Genomic DNA, 18,363 nt, shown 5'->3' on the forward strand with positions numbered 1-18,363 from the left:
GAGAAAACCCAAATAACCAAAGACCCACATACATACATACATACATACATACATACATACATACATACATATATATATATAATATTTCCCAAAATATTTCATTCTTCTAGGAGAGGCGAAGGTCCTGACTTTCTACAAAGACACTTTCATCATTACTGTATCCAAAAGGGAAGACAGTTTTAGCTGTAGGGAAATAATAAATTGATGAAACATAGCAGGATAAATCTTTTCTTATATTCTTTTACTTTGACTATTATTATTGCTATTTACTATTACTTTTATCCTTCTTGTCTTTCCTATTACCTACTCCTATTGGTATCCTATGACTATCACTTGGTTGGTTGTATCTTATGATTTATGATTGTATCTTATGATTTGTGATTTATGATTTGTCACTTCATTGCTTGTATGTACACTGAGAGTTTATGCACCGGAGACAAATTCCTTGTGTGTTCAATCACAGAATAAAGAATATTCTATATTCTATTCTATTTTCAAATCTCTGATGTAGAGAAGACAACATGAATATTATTTGGATAGTTATAAAATGTTATAGTCCTGCATAAAATGTTAATATTAATTAAACATTTTCCCCATTTTTAAACATTTCTTTCTAAAAAAAAAAAAAAGTACGGCTAGAGCAAGCAAAACAGACTTTACAAGTTTTAATCCTTCTCCAGAATTTACACACCTTAACTGGAAACTTCTAGTTTTCTTACCTTATGTAAGCAAACCAATAAATAATGGATTTATGATCAGCGAAAGTGTTAATGCCATAGTAATGTTCTACAGTCCCCTGATAATAGGTTTTTATCTCAGGATATATATTTATTTTTAATATTGAGAAAAAAGCATGGATCAAAATATACCTTCATCATCATCCCATAATCCCTTGTGGGATGGAGTTTGGGCAACTGAATGGAGCTAGCAGAGTGTTTACTAGCCAGATGCACATCCTGAATCCAATGCAAAGATTTGTTCAGCAGATATATTCTCATTGTGCCCAGAGAGAGAAATATCTGCCTCTACCTAGGATCAAACTCACAAACTCCTGACTGTGAGGCGAGAGCCCCACCTCTAGGCCACCACACCACTGAGGTCAAAATATACCTTGGTTGCATATAAAGCCTATACCAGGTAAAGATTTTTTAAAAAGTCTTAATTCAATTTTCCATTGACCATCTGAACCAATCTTTTCTAAATATATTTCTACATCTTCTGATGTTTAAATATTGTTATTGTTACTGGACATATTTGGAATGTTAAAACTATAACTATAGCAAAGTGGCTACAAGGAACGTTTGTAATTTCATAGATGGAAAACACAGCATTCAGTTACAAAAATGCTTCCACCATTTCAGTCCACCTCCCACCCTGACTGACTTTTTCTAGGCAAGTGCAAATAAATTTATTCAGTTGCAACTGTCCATCATTTTACGTTTCCAAGAAAGCTTGTGGGGCTGATTTATAGCTCAGAGGTATTCTCACATCTAAAATACTGTAGAAAACTGGTCCATAAGTTTTCCACATATTTCCACAATATATATTGAACTCTTTTTTTTTTTTTTTGGCACCACTAATTTTCTGACAATCTCATGGTGGGGATTTTGCTACCAAATTGGAAAAGTTACTGAACTTCATAACTTCATGAACTACAGTTATAGATGACAAAGACAGAGAAAATATACAAATATATTTTGTATTTTTTCTAAATACAAAAATCACGATTCTGAACTGCCGACCTTTCGATCAACAAGCTCGGTGTCTTCGCCACTGAGCCACCACGTCCCTTTCATACTAAAGATTATTTTAGGCCAATTTGCATAATTATTTTGTGGCCTTTTAAATCCTATGGGTTTGGTTTTGCATATGAACTGTTAAAATCTTTAGGGAAACTATAGTAGAATTAAACTTCAAAGACAGTATTAAACCTCACAAAATACATTCAGACCCTATGCCATTTCTACACGTGCATTATTTTACTTGTAATAGATCTAACGGCAGAAAGCGAAGAGGAACTAAAGAGCCTCTTGATGCAGGTGAAGGAGGAGAGTGCAAAAGTTGGCTTGAAACTCAACATTAAGAAAACTAAAATCGTGGCATCCAGCCCTCTCAATTCCTGGCAGATAGATGGAGAAGAAATGGAGGTAGTGACAGATTTTATTTTCCTGGGCTCCAAGATCACCGCAGATGGGGACTGCAGCCAAGAAATTAAAAGACGCTTGCTCCTGGGAAGGAAAGCTATGGCAAATCTAGACAGCATACTAAAAAGCAGAGACATCACCCTGCCAACAAAAGTGCGTATAGTCAAGGCGATGGTTTTCCCAGTTGCAATGTATGGTTGTGAAGGTTGGACCATAAGAAAGGCTGAGCACCAAAGAATTGAGGCCTTTGAACTCTGGTGCTGGAGAAGACTCCTGCGAGTCCCTTGGACTGCAAGGCGAACAAACAACTAGCGGAGATCAACCCTGACTGCTCTTTAGAAGGCCAGATCCTGAAGATGAAACTGAAATATTTTGGCCACCTAATGAGAAGGAAGGACTCACTGGAGAAGAGCCTAATGCTGGGAAAGATTGAGGGCAAAAGAAGAACGGGACGACAGAGAACGAGGTGGCTGGATGGAGTCACTGAAGCAGTAGGCATGAGTTTAAATGGACTCCAGAGGATGGTGGAGGACAGGAAGGCCTGGAGAAACATTGTCCATGGGGTCGCGATGGGTCGGACACGACTTCGCAACTAACAAGAACAACAACAATATATCTTGATCAAACATGAGCTAGCAGCAGCAACATCGACACAATCATGATCTCCTCCTTTCCTGTACCCAAAATAATGTTTGCACTCCAATTCAGCATTTCCAAATCAGTAAGTTTGGCTCAGGACTCATGTTATAAGAAGGGAAAGGTCTCCTTCATTACTAAACACTGGAAACTTTTGAGGATGCAAACCAGCTGGAGATTTGGGGTTGTGCGGCTCAGATGGATTTTAAATACAGTTCCCATCTGTCCCTGCTTATGCTTCCTCCTCATCCATTCTTCCCTTTTCTATTCCCTCCCCTTCTTTAGTAGCATCCAGGAAAGATCAAAACTTTCCTAATTTTCTGTTCAAAGTTAAGAAAGCAGCTGCAGTTTTGCCCGGCAAAATGCCTTTGGGCCTTGCATCACTAAATCTCAGGAGGGCCCCTTGATTTTGACAATGCCCAAGGCTATAAAGTATTTTTATTTTTATTTTATTTATTTGTCACAACAGTATATATAAGCATAAGCATGAAATAACTATACGTTATATAAGCATATATATAAGCATAAGTATGTAATAACTATACGAAATTGGATACAATCAAAGGGAACATTAGGACAGGAACGGTAGGCACGTTGGTGCTTTTATGCACGCCCCTTACAGACCTCTTAGGAATGGGGTGAGGTCAATGGTAGATAGCTTTTGGTTAAAGCTTTGGAGATTTTGAGAAGAGACCACAGAGTCAGGTAGTGCATTCCAAGCATTAACAACTCTGTTACAGAAATCATATTTTCTGCAATCAAGATTGAAGCGGTTAACATTAAGTTTAAATCTATTGTTTGCTCTTGTATAGTTGTGATTGAAGCAGAAGTAGTCTTCAACAGGAAGGACATTGTAACTGATGATTCTATGAGTTAAACTCAGGTCATGTCGAAGGCGGTGGAGTTCTAAATTTTCCAAACCCAGGATTTCAAGTCTGGTGGCATAAGGTATTTTGTTGTAATCAGAGGAGTGGAGAACACCTACATTGCTCTCCTGCACGAGAAGAAATCCAGCGAAATGAAACCGTATTCGATTTGATGCCAATAAAGTTTATCACTGTGAAGTAGATGCCATTAGTCAAGCAAATGAAGACTTCAAGGCTGTAACGTTTTTCTTTATTGAATATTTGCCCTAATAAGACCACAATTCTTATCCAGCAATCTGCCGAGAACATTTGTTCAATACCATAATAACATTTAACAGTGTTACATGGTGCCCAATGCGTATGGTTAATATTAGTGTTATGACCAGCTTGAGGGTTGTCTGTTGGTTAAGACAATCATCATGTTGGTGTTTGCCCCATGGGTAACATTAGGATGCAGATTCATTTATATTGAACATTATTTGCTTTTAATTATTTCAACTTCTTGTATGTACATTTCAGTTCAGAGCTTTGCAGATATTTCTAGAGTCATGGAAAATTGAATTAGCTTTCCTTTCAGAGCTTTGTGCCTTTAAAGAAAAACAGTATTTTTGAGTTGGAAAACCTCAGAAAAGAAAGCACAGAAGAGAGAATCAGGAGCTGCGTGTAAAGCAGATAATCAAGGGAATTAAATTTGTAATGGTAAAGTTCCATGTTAGACATGTAGGAGATTTCTAGTTAAGTTTAGAAAAGATGCTATCTGAAATAATAAAAATTAACCACAGGTTAGTGCGTGTTGTGACCTAGGCCCAAGTAGTTATTACCAGACACAATCAGTCCTAAACAAACATATTTTATTAGAACAGATGAGAATTACTTCATTCTCAGCTTAGTCCAAATTAATTCCAAAACAAGTCCTTCAGAAAAAGTCCTTTGAGTTTATCACAAACCTTTATCTTCTTTGGCACTGTTATATACCATATAAGGAGTGTGCTATAGTTTTCATCAGGTCCTCCAAAAAGGCGTGAAAATACTTGAATCTCATTGGCTAAGCTGTCTGGCAGCCCTCTATATAAAGAGGACACTGCCAGACTAGCACTCTGTTGGGCTGTACTGGTCTACTAATAAAGAGCTGTTGTTACTGAAAGAGCTGTGTCCATCTCTTCCATCATCAGATCTAACAGGCACCCTACCAAAGGCCTTTCTTGGCAAAGCCCCATGAAGTTCAGAAACAAGAGATGCCAACTCAAAACAGATGTAGCAATGTTGCTTTCCTACAAAGAGCCCAAGAGCTGTTGCTGCTCTTTTAAGAATTATGGAAGGGGCCAATCATCTCCTGGCCTTACTCCCGAGTCATCCTTTTTGCTTTAGCTGCTCTTGCCTTCTGGCAGCTCTTCACATGCATGCACTAGGAACAGGCTCCTCCTGTTCCTCTGCCTCTCTGTTGTCAACCTCTGGAGGCTCTGGAGTCAGTGCATCACTCCCAGATGGCCCTGGCCCCATCTCTGCGTCTGACACAGAGCCCTCGTCCAGGCCTTCCCCTGACTCCAGGACTGGCCCCTTGTCCTCCCCAGCTTCCTCACTGTCTGACTCCGCTGCCAGCTGCACAGGCTGCTGGCAGACCACAACAGTGTGTTATAAGCTACAGACTTAAATGGAAGAATGCCAGATATGGTACAGAGTATCTTCCTTCATTTTTTTCCCATCTGAGAAGTGTTTTCTACCATTGTTTTTCTCTGTTGGCAATACAGGCCTGTATCCTGGATTGACATTGGTGTGCAACCCTGCAGATAGAAACACATTAATTGAAAGCAGGAAAATGATCAGGGTTTGAAGAAAACTCCAATATAAGACTCCCCAAAATGGGTACAGGTGAGGGCAAAGTTAACCTGAATATTAGTAATACAGATTGTCCTCGAGTTACGACCATAATTGAGCCCAAAATGTATGTTGCTAAGTGAAACATTTGTTCAAGTAAGTTTTCCACATTTTACAACTTTTTTTGCCACAGTTGTTAAGTAAATCATTGTATTTGTTAAGTTAGTAACGTGGTTGTTAAGTGAATCTGGATTCCCCATTGGTTTTGCTTGTCAGAAGTTTTTAAAAGTGGATCACAGGACCCAAGGACACTGCAACCATCACAAATATGATGAACCAATAAACCAAGCATCTGAATTTTGATCATGTGACCATAGGGATGCTGCAACAGTCATAAGTGTGAAAAATGGTCATAAGTCACTTTTTCCAGTGTCGATGTAACTTTGAAAGGTCACTAAATGAACCGTGGTAAGACTACTTGTAGATTCCGCAGTGCTGTGAGATGGATGGATGGACAAAGGATTGTCTGTCCCTTTCCTAAAGGCAGGAGATTGGGTTGGGGTATTGACAATGTGTCAGAATGGTCAAACAATTGGCAACTCCAAATCACAACCAATAACTGTCTTACACATTGGCAAAAAAAATCAGAACACAAAATACAAGCTGGATGGATATGACCTAACAGACGACCCTCACTCTGTCAAAGACCTTGGAGTACTCATCTCAAATGATCTAAGTGCCAGAGCCCACTGTAACAGCATTGCTAAAAAAGCATTAAGAGTTGTTAACCTAATCTTGCGTAGCTTCTTCTCCGGTAATATTGAACTGCAAACTAAGGCATACAAAACTTTTTGCCAGACCAATTCTTGAATGCAGTTCATCTGTCTGGAACCCACACTGCATATCAGACATCAATACAATTGAACGAGTCCAGATATATTTCACAAGAAGAGTCCTCCACTCCTCTGCTCACAACAATATACCTTATGCCACCAGACTCAAAATTTTGGATTTAGACAACTTAGAACTTTGCCATGTTTGGTCTGACCTAAGCATAGTACATAAAATCATCTGCTACAATGTCCTACCAGCCAATGAATACTTCAGCTTCAACCAAAACAATACAAGAGAACACGATAGATACAAACTCATGGTAAACCCATCCAAACTAGACTGCAGAAAATATGACTTCAGTAACAGAGTTGTCGACACCTGGAATGCACTACCTGACTCTGTGGTTTCTTCCCCAAACCCTGAAAACTTTAACCTTAGACTGTCTATTGTAGATCTCACCCCATTCCTAAGATGTCTGTAAGGGGTGTGCATAAGCGCAACAGCGTGTCTACCCTCCCTGTCCTAATGTTTTCTTTTATTCATATCCTTTACATGTATTTATAATTATGTTTATACTTTTATCTGTCATAAAATACATACTTGATAAAATAAATAAATAATTAAAATAAAAATAAACATTCATTTCTCCTGGCAGAATATTCTCCATGGAATTCCTAAAAATATGTAAGTGACTGCCTCTCTCAAAATACCACTATTGAGGAAAAGGGAAATAGAACTTGAGCAGCACTTATTTCAGTTTGTATATCCTGCATATCCCTTGCATCAAATCTTCCCTACTTCTCTACTACAGATCTTCTGGGAATTACTAGTCTAACACTTATGGAAGACAGCAGTTTGAGAAAGATGATTTGTGCAGTAAGAACAAAAGAGAAATAGGCAATAGATGATGTACTTTCTTTGAGATTTATAAAGGTAAAGGTTCCCCTCATACATATGTGCTAGTCGTTCCCGACTCTAAGGGGTGGTGCTCATCTCCATTTCAAAGTCGAAGAGCTAGTGCTGTCCGAAGACTTCTCCTTGGTCATGTAGCCGGCATGACTAAATGCCAAAGGTGCGCTGTTACCTTCCCACCAAAGGTGGTCCCTATTTTTCTACTTGCATTTGTTTACGTGCTTTCGAACTGCTAGGTTGGCAGAAGCTGGGACAAGTAACGGGAGCTCACTCCATTACGCGGTGCTAGGGATTCGAACCGCTAAACTGCCGACCTTCTGATCGACAAGTTCAGTGTCTTAGCCACTGAGCCACCGCATTTGAGATGACATATCCCTTTAATAGCAAACTGGTTTTAAGAATCTCAACTGATCTTTCAATTTTCTCTTTTCCAAAGAGTATCTATGTGTTCTGATCAAATTCAGCTGCTCGCTTCAACTTGGATTGAAATCTGTCTCCATCAGCTAGACAAGATTTCTCAAATGTGTCTTCAAATAGATGGAAGCCCAAAGTTATCTTTATTCATTTCTATGAAAGATCTTCCATCATAGTGGGGGTCAACTTTTAAAGCAACATTTTCTTTTTTTTATACCTCTATAACCATGCAATTGTTTTTATTTAACTCCTAAATCAAACATACTCAGCTTAAGAGTGCATCAACAGAGAATAAAGAGAAGTTTGTTTTCCTGTGGATGAGGTATGCGTAGGTGATCATACATCCTGAGGAGATTCACTCTTATTCTGCCTCTCAAGCCATTGATATAGAAATATTCTTTTATTTTTTGTTACGGTGGTATTTAAATAAGTAAACACTTTTCAGTTTGAAGCACCCATTTTTGTGTGAAGCTCTCTGGCAATTACCTGCTTATATTTCATCAGTACTCTTGCTTCCAGTCTGAACATTAATACTGCTTTTTCAAAATTATAATATTCCATTATCGTTTTTCAGGTGCACACAGCAAAGTTTTCCCAGAATTTCCAAATCAATCATCAATAATAACCTTATAAGTGTGACTGCCTCAGATGCCAAAAAGAATGTGGAGACATAAAAGGCGTGTGTCAGAATCAAGACGAAAACGTCTTTTGACGCAAATGCTCCCTGCGTGTTTTACACCTTTGAAAAAGAGAAGTTCAGAACTTCTTCACCATTTGAAATCCAGGTTTGTCTTTGCAACCTGCTTAGGCAAAACAGTGTGTGACCATGAAGTGTTTTGACTCTGATCACAGCACTTCGTTTGATAGCAGTTAAGAAAGCAAAAGCCAAAATGTAAGAAACCCAAATACTAAAAAAAAGTTGCTGATGACTTTTATCGATAAATCTCTTCATCCATAAATAGATGGATGAGAAGATCTTACACTAGGAGGATCTTATTGCTGGTTTCAATCTGGAGAAAAGATTAGTGACTCTATCGAATCGATGAATGGGAGCAGTGGTGGGTTTCAAAAAAATTTACTACTGGTTCTGTGGGCATGGCTTGGTGGGCGTGGCATGGCATGGCTTGGGGGCATGGCTTGGTAGGCATGGTAAGGGAAGGATACTGTAAAATCTCCATTCCCTCCCCACTCCAGGGGAAGGTTACTGCAAAATCCCCATTTCCTCCCCATCAGCTGGGACTCGGGAGGCAGAGAATAGATGGGGGCAGGGCCAGTCAGAATTTTTACTACCGGTTTTGTGGGTGTGGCTTGGTGCATGTGGCGTGGCGTGGCTTGGTGGGTGTGGTTTGGTGGGCATGGCAGGGGAAGGTTACTGCAAAATCCCCATTTCCTCCCAATCAGCTGGGACTCGGGAGGCAGAGAATAGATGGGGGCGGGGCCAGTCAGCTTTTTTACTATGGGTTCTGTGGTTTTGTCTTGGTGGGCATGGCATGACTTGGTGGGCATGGCTTGGTGGGCATGGCAGGGGAAGGATACTGTAAAATCTCCATTCCCTCCCCAATCCAGGGGAAGGTTACTGCAAAATCCTCTTTTCCTCTCGATCAGATGGGACTCAGGTGACAGAGAATAGATAGGGGTGGGGCCAGTCAGAATTTTTACTGCCAGTTCTTCAAACTACTCAAAATTTTCACTACCGTTCTCCAGAACTGGTCAGAACCTGCTGAAACCCACCTCTGAATGGGAGGGATATTTCTTTCTTGATGAGGTTTCAGGTTTGAAGGAACTACTGTAGACCCAGCAAGTACACTTCCAGAAGTAAAACTCATGTAGCCATGGAAACCCAAGACCTGTCACGCTCCAGAAGATTCTTCCTGTTCATGAGGGAATGTCTGATCCTGAATACTTAAAAAAAAACAACAGTTGTAGGTGGGATGAAAATCTATGGAGATTCTCTGTCATCCAAGTCTTGGTTGTCCCAAAGGTGCTCTTTTTCAGTCCAAAACTGGGCTTTTCTTGTTGTTGTTGTTTTCTTTGAAGACATTTCACTTCTCATTCAAGAAGCTTCTTCAGCTCTGGCTAGATGGTGGGGAATGGAAGGATTTATATTCCTTGCAGAGAGCTGGTCTTTGCATCCTTTTTTGAAAGCCATTGAAACACTTGGAGGTTTATCTGTATCCTCAGGGTTACCTGAGTAATGCAGGTGGGAGGGATCCAATGATAGAATAGTGGGACAAACAAGGCAGTAATGCAGGGGTCTCCAACCTTGGCAACTTGAAGACTTGTGAACTACAAGTCCCAGAATTCCTCAGCCAGCAAAGCTGGCTGAGAAATTCTGAGAGTTGAGATCCACAAGTCTGCAAGTTGCCAAGGTTGGAGACCCCTGTAGTAATGCACTGACTCACAAGTTGGATAAATTAAATAGGTAGCCTTGCTGTGACCTTCTAGTGCTGCAGAAATGAGGAAGGAAGTTCTGATGCGTTACTGTAATTGCAACCCACATGAACAAGGTGGTATCTAACGTAGCCATCGATAGTGTTGCAGCTTCCTCTCTGGTGATTTTGTTAGCATGGTTTGCAGTCATTCCGATCATTGCATCTGTATCCATGGATACTCTCATTCTCATATTGCTGTTCTCCACAGGAATGTGTTCCCAGGGACAGTATCATATGGAGAAGATATTAGAGTATCATTCAGCCCCACGACGCTGACAATAGCTGTCAAAATATGTTGTTAAAAGTTTGGATGAATGAATCCTTCCAACAAATGAAAAGGTTGGGGATAGGTAGATACTTTTGTGTTCAGAGACTGGCTTCAGCATTCTCCTCCACTCTTTTAAGGCACCTGGAGTGTTTTCTCCAATAATTTGGCATGTGATTTTCTTTTAAGCCTCATAGGGCCTAACCAGTTTAGAACATAAAGATTCCCAATGTATTTTTCGCCCTGAAGCTGTTGCTCTGCATTGGTTCAGAGTTAGAGTGCCAATTAAGTCCAATTAATGTATGAAATGGTGGTAGAAAAGTTTGTGTGGCTTCTTTGTCTCCTACAGAGCTTCAGAATTGCATTGCGTGCCCAGCGGTTACGAATTCGCAGTCTAATGCTTTGTCGTTTCACAATCGCCATTTTATTCTCTTGCACATCATTTCCAGTCTCCTGTATGTACCTCAATAAGCTGGACTCGCTGCCAGTTGTCACTTACATGACATCTCAGCTTCTTCAACTGACATTTTTCAGTAACTTAATAAACTCCCCACATGCATTTTTCTGTCAAAGCCACAGTCTCACCTTGTAGTGAGAGAGTTCATTATTAAAAGAAATGGAGCGGGGGAAAGATGAGGGAAGTTTATAGATTCGTGCATCCACTACAGTTCTTATTTGTGTGTTTACTGGCCAAATATCATCCTTGCTTTCTGAACACCAGAAGAAAATTCTGATTCTGACTTTTGTTTCAGTAAATAATAGACTTTTTACCTGAATGGAAGACAATGCCAAACTGAATACAAATCCCTCCCGAAGGTAGACTGTACAAAAATGTATATGATAAACCCTCAGTTTAAAAGATTGTTCAAGTTTAGAGGATATCCATTAAATCTGATAACACACATGCCAGTTATAGTATGTGCATCGGGACAAAAGGAAGCAAACTATGTAAACTGAGGGGGGGGAAAATTGTCTAGCTAACTTTGAATGCAACTTTTGTCTGTTAAAATTGTTGGTCTCCAAATGGCAAATTTGTCTGTTGTAATTAACATGCACTAAATAAGGTCCAGCAAATGGCTTAATGTATATATAGACACAAAAAATATTACAGTGGCAAAGCTCCCTTACCCCTGACAACTCATATTGTAACCAACCCTGGAGATTCTGCCCACCTCCATCTGAGCACATATATATGTCTGGGAGTTATATGCATTGTGCAAAGAGGAGGGGCAGGAAGGGCAAAACACATAAGATAATATCATTGGAATTAATTCCTTCTGATTAAAGTTCTTTGGTTATAAAGACAAGAAACATATACAGAAAATTAATGGATCCTTCCATGTGCATTTATGAATTGTTCTGTCACATAAAAATGCACACATGTTCACACACATTCCTTTCCTGCTTTCCAACATCATGTGTGTGGGTTGGGGCAGAAGGAAGGAAGGAAGGAAAGAAGGAAGGAAGGAAGGAAGGAAGGAAGGAAGGAAGGAAGGAAGGAAGGAAGGAAGGAAGGAAGGAAGGAAATGCAGTTGCACTGGAAAGGGAACGAGGAAAAAGAGGTGAAGAATAAAACCAAACAGAGATGAAGTAAAAGGAATATTGCATCCAGTTTTGGTCTCCTGATATAAAAAAGATGTTGAGACTCTAGAAAGAGTACAGAAAAAAACGACAAAAATGATTAAGGAATTGGAGGATAAAATATAAAAAGAATGATTGCAGGAATTTGGTAGGTGCCGTTTAATGAAAAGAAGGACTCGGGGTGACATGATAGCAGTATTCCAATATCTCAGGGGCTGCCACAAGGATGAGAGGGTCGAGCTATTCTCCAAAGCACCTGAGGGTAGGACAAGAAGCAATGGATAGGAACTAATCAAGGAGAGAACCAGCCTAGAACTAAGGAGAAATTTCCTGACAGTTAGAACAATTAATCAGTGGAATGACTTACCTCCAGAAGTTGTGGGTGCTCCAACACTAGAGGTTTTTAAGAAGAGATGGGACAACTGTTTGTCTGAAATGGTAGAGAGTTTCCTGTTTGAGCAGGGGATTGGACTAGAAGACCTCCAAGGTCCCTTCCACAACTGTGTTATTCTGAATCATAGGATAGGGTAGGGTACGGTAGGAAAAGACTACACACTGCAAAAACTCTTAAAATGTATCAGGCCAGCAACAGTCCTCTCTCACTAGCTCATTCTCAATCCTTTTCTTGGTGTACTTTAACCCTTTATGGATTAGAAAGGACGCTTTCTCCATTTAAGTGTATTTCTGCTATAAACCAGGAGAGAAAGTGAAATAGCTATTAGTAAAGAAAGTGTTTCTTTTTCAATCACTATCCTCTGCCCTCTGGAATAAGATCCTCTGAGATCCACAAGGCTCCCATCCTGAAGATGTTTGGAAGGCCATGAAGACCTGGTTGTTCTCCCAGGCCATGTGCCAGGGTAGCAGGAAACCCTTATGGCATCTGTTTTGTAATTTGTTAATATTCTTTGTTTGTTTTGTTGAATGGCTGGATCTTGCATATTACATTCCTATAATGTGTTGTTTGATGTTTTTTAATTCTCATAACTAAAGAAAATTAGAATCATGAGCCACCCGGAATTATCAGGCAGTACCTAAATCGAATTAATAATTGCTTCAGATTCTCCAACCAACCCTCTTTATGGACTCCTCACTTGCAGTGATGCAGCGATGTCGTCTCTTTCAACACTATCTGCTTCTTTAAATAGCATCTGCATCTACCTGCAAATAGAATTCAGACTTCTCCCACAAAGGTAATTATATGGAGAGAGAAACCATCTTCCTTTGTGCTAATAATTATAGCTTCCATTATGCGGCTGGTCAACAGGCTGAGTCTAACTTTTTTAAAATAAATGAAACAAAATGATGTGGTTCAAGAGAATTCATCTATTTTTTTAACTGAAAATGGCTAATCTAGTTTCTTTATAGTTTTCTTTCTGGATTTGTTATATCAATCACTTTTTGTTACCCTTTCTGCTGCAATCCACCAGCATGATGGTCTTTTCTAAGTAAGCTTTTTAAAAAACCCAACTTGTGAGTTTGGGCAACAGAAGCATTTACAAGGTTAGGTGCATCAAACTGCCTAATGAAAATGACACTGTGTCATTGTGGCCCTGTACCTTTTGTATCTGTGTTGTGACATCAAATGGCACCCCCCCAAAAAAGCAAGTTCTTGTGATGTGGCAACATAACTTCCTAATGAAAGCAGTCAAAAGTGTAGACATTGATGAATGATAATCTAAAAGGCCATTGCATCTTAATCTAATATTCTGTTCCAGCAATAGACATCTGTTTTTACAGAGATGGAAAATTCACAAATAAGTGGTTAAATGTAATAATTTGTCTGTGGAGATTCTCAGTCATCCAGGTCATGTTTGTCCCAAAGATGCTTTTTCAAAAGGCAACTGGACTTTCTTTGTTTTTCCTTGAAGATGTTTTGCTTCTCATACAAGAAGCTTCTTCAGTTCAGAAGCCTCCTGAATATAACAATTCCCTCCTAGCCATTTCCTCCAGCAAGCAGTATTTACGGCATTCTGCCTCTAATATTAGAGATAATATATACCAAACAGAGTAAGTAGCCCTTACAAATATTTTCCATGCATCTTCATGGAGTTTCAATTAGTTTGGGGGGCTGGGATGGAGGCAACAACATGGAACCAGTTTGTCATTACCTTATTTTGGGGTGTTTTATTTTATTTCATTTCCCAATCTAGCTTACAACCTTAGGGTTCCTGGTGGTGTCCTATACAAGTAACAAACAAGTCTAATACTGCTTAGCCTTTTGAGATCTTTATACTTCATATTGTACTATACAGAGATGGGATTCATATACTGTAGCAGAGGTGGGTTTCAGCAGGTTCTGACCAGTTCTGGAGAACCGGTAGTGGAAATTTTGAGTAGTTCAGAGAACTGGTAGTAAAAATTCTGACTGGGCCTGCCCCATCTATTCTCTGCCTCCTGAGTCCCAGCAGATCGGGAGGAAATGGGGATTTTGTAGTAACCTTCCTCTGGATTGGGGTGGGAATGGAGATTTTACAGTATCCTTCCCCTGTCACATCCACCAAGCCACACCCACCAAGCCACACCCACAGAACCGGTAGTAAAAAAAATTTGAAACCTACCACTGTACTGTAGCAACTGGTTCGCCCAGCATTGAAAATTTGAGTGCATGCGCAATCCACGCACGTGTGCGGTGTCACAAAACACAGCAATTCGCTCACATGTGCTGTCCGCACACGCATGCGACGTCAAACAACACGGCCATTTGGTCGTGCATGCCATCTGCACATACATGCAGCATCAAAAACACAGCGATATAGGATGGGATTGCACCCGAGGCTGGTTCAGGTTTCCACTAGCAGTTCAACTGGCCTGAACCAGCTGGATACCACCTCTGGTACAGTAGCAAATTCTGCCTACCAATTTTTCTGGGATACTTATCCTTACAGAGACATGTTCATTTTCATTGCTCTGCTTGTGAGTGGAAGAAGGGAAGAATGATGCCAACACTTTCATGGTTGAGCAGCAGCTTAATAATTGATGTTCTGAGCTGTCCAAAGGAGGTTGTATTCATCCTTTTGACATCTACTTTTCTTTTTTCTTTCTCTTCTCCTTATCTCAGTCCTTATAGAATATATTTCCCTTGTCAGAACACCCCCGCCCCCCCAGAAAAACCTGCACTGAGTAGAAAGATTGTTTCTAAGCATTGGAAAGAAACACAAAAATGTAATAACAATAGAAACAATTTCTGTTTAAAAAAACCCACAAAATTCTGTCATTCCCCATAATTATAAGGTAAAGGTTCCCCTCGCACATACGTGCTAGTCATTCCTGACTCCAGGGGGCAGTGCTCATCTCCGTTTCAAAGCCGAAGAGCAGCGCTGTCCGAAGACATCTCCGTGGTCACGTGGCCGGCATGACTCAACGCCAAAGGCGCACGGAACGCTGTTACCTTCCCACCAGAGGTGATCCCTATTTTTTCTACTTGCATTTTTACGTGCTTTCGAAATTGCTAGGTTGGCAGAAGCTGGGACAAGTAATGGGAGCTCACCCCATTACATGGCAGCACTAGGGATTTGAATCGCTGAGCTGCCGACCTTTCGATCAACAAGTTCAACGTCCTAGCCCCTGAGCCACCGCGTCCCTATAATTATACACATATTAAAAATATCATAGCCCAGGACCAGGTTATCTAAGGGGTTGCTTATCTCCAGGTGTACTTATCCCACTGCAACTGACAAAATGGGGATTCCTCCCTGATATTCAGATGGCCTTTTTCATAGTCCAACCCCCTGCTCAAACAGAAAGCCCTACACCAGGAGTCAGCAACCTGTGGCTCTGGAGCCGCATGTGGCTCTTTCACCCCTCTGCTGCGGCTCCCTGTCCTCAAAAATGCATCACAACTGCCAATGTGTAACACCCTCTGGCACATGATTTACTGAGCTTTTCAACCCCTGGTAGGCCAACAATGGATAAATACAAAGGGGGTGGGGGAATTCAGAAGAAAACAGTAAGTTTAATTCAACTACATATGCTAGTTTTGTGGCTGCTCAAGAAATAGTCAGGCATGGGAAGGGTTTTGTGGCTCCCGGTGTTTTCTTTTCTGTAGGAAACAGCTCCAAATGGCTCTTTGAGTATTTAAGTTTGCAGACCCCTGCCCTATACCATTTCAGGCAAATGGTTGTCCAATCTCTTCTTAAAAACTTCCAGCGTTGGAACACCCACAACTTCTGGAGGCAAGTTGTTCCACTGATTAATTGTTCTCACTGTCAGAAAATTTCTCCTTAGTTCTAGGTTGCTTCTTTCCTTGATTAGTTTCCATCCTCTGCTTCTTGTCCTGCCTTCAGGTGCTTGGGAGAATAGGCTGATCCCCTCTTCTTTTTGGCAGCTGTTTAAATATTGGAATATAAATATTGGAACACTTAAATATTGGAACACCCCTAGACCTTCCTTTCATTAAAGTAGACATACCCAATTCCTGCAACTATTCTTCTTATGTTTTAGTCTCCAGTGCCCTAATCATCTCTGTTGCTCTTCTCTGCACTCCTTCTAGAGTCTCAACATCTTTTTTATATCATGGCAAACAAAACTTTTTTATCATGGCAAACAAAACATGGCAATTCCAAACATGGCCTTACCAAGGCATTACAGGTTGGTATTGATAGTCATATGATCTTGATTCTATCCCCTCTGTTCATGCAGCTTAGAACTGCGTTGGATTTTTTGGCAGCTGTAGCACACTGCTGGCTCATATTAAGTGATTGTACGTTAGGACTCTTCGCATCTAGTACTAATTTTCTGGGGCATAATCTGGGGAATAATGGATGGAAGTTGATCAAGGAGAGATTCAACCTAGAAGTAAGGAGAACTTAAGGAGTAAGGAGATTCATCTTAGATGTAAGGAGAACTCGCTCTGACAGTGAGAACAATCAACCAATGGAACAGCTTGCCTTCAGAAGTTGTGGGAGCTTCATTATTGGAGGCTTTCAAGATGAGATTGGACTGCCATTTGTCAGAAATGGTGTAGGGTCTCCTGTTTGGGGGGGGGTTGGACTAGATGACCTACAAGGTCCCTTCCAACTCTGTTAATCTGTTTAATCTTATGCTCTGTAACTATTCTTCCTCTCATTTTTATTCCAAAATGGGTGAAAAATTGTAGACATTTCTTTTTATACAATAAAATGAAACAACACAGTCGAAGGCTAATATTAAAATCAAAAAGAAACAACCATAGTTTTTGACGCAATTATATTCTGGACACTTCCTGTGTTGAACATCCGTTCAACATTTAACATTAACAACTTTTGCTTGCTATTGGAATGTTTGTTAATCCCTTCTGTTGTGAGGTATGAGCTTATAAGTGTCTTCCAACCATTTTAACCAATTATTTATTCTTTAAGAAAAATGATTTTCACAATAATTTTTAATTAACCACCACTCATTGAAGTAATCAGTTTATACCCAATTTCCATTTTCAGGAATAGGTAATGTTTAGCTGTAAGCATATAAACACCAATCAATGGTTTGTCATTCTTTCATAATGTAATATATTAATTTCTAGCTTCAAGACCTTGGGCTACTATTGCTAAAGTTGCTTTCATAATAGCAAACTGTTGTTGATAATAAAAATAAAGCCTAGATCTGCAATAACAAACTTCAGATCATTATATACTTGAAATATTAATGATTTTAATATTTGTTTCTGCATCAAATCAAAAAGCTTAATAAATTTTAATTGCTCAATAAACAATTCTGTTAGGCACATAAAACCATAAACTAAACAATATGGTCTGGCCTATTTGTCAGATTTCCAGATTTGGATGCCATCTCGTACATTAATTACACCTCACTATGAAATGTGTGATGGTGACTTAAGTAATATTGTTCACTGTGAACTATGCTTGCATAATTCAGTTAAGCTAACTGAGTTCCATTCTTCATTATAATCAAGCTTGTTCTGTAGCACAGCTTGATTTTGATATTGCAATCTATAGAGTTTCTTTTGACTATGTGAGTATTCCTTTTTGGTTGCTAGGCTACATCTAAAGTCTCCAAATTAGTCATAGCTCACTAGAGAAATACAAGCGATGCCAGTACATTAGGAGATGGCAGCAAATAATGTGACTGGAGAGCAGCCATAGTGCCTCAGCTCCATAAAAATTTAATCAGGTGAAGACTTGACTTGAGGTTAGCTGATTCCAAGAATCAATAGATGAGTCTCTAGCAAGGACAACTTTCTATTGATGTACTTTCTTGTGACAAATGTTGGTCCACTATCATGGATTGTCACTGACTTAGAAACTCCCTGTTCTCAAAGCCTGTTTTCTTCCTGAGAGATGTTAATTAATGTTTAATTTCCATCACCTTGAACAATACTCAGAAGTCCTTATAAAAATTGACTGGTCCCATCTATCCCATCATATTGTGAAGTACATCTATATTCATCAGGAATATTAAAGATTAACACAGAGGATTTTATCTCAGGATGTTCTTCACGGCTTTATAAATGTACATTCCTCCAGACTCTG

The sequence above is a fragment of the Ahaetulla prasina genome, chromosome 6, assembly GCF_028640845.1.
Source record: "Ahaetulla prasina isolate Xishuangbanna chromosome 6, ASM2864084v1, whole genome shotgun sequence".
Classification (NCBI taxonomy): domain Eukaryota; kingdom Metazoa; phylum Chordata; class Lepidosauria; order Squamata; family Colubridae; genus Ahaetulla; species Ahaetulla prasina.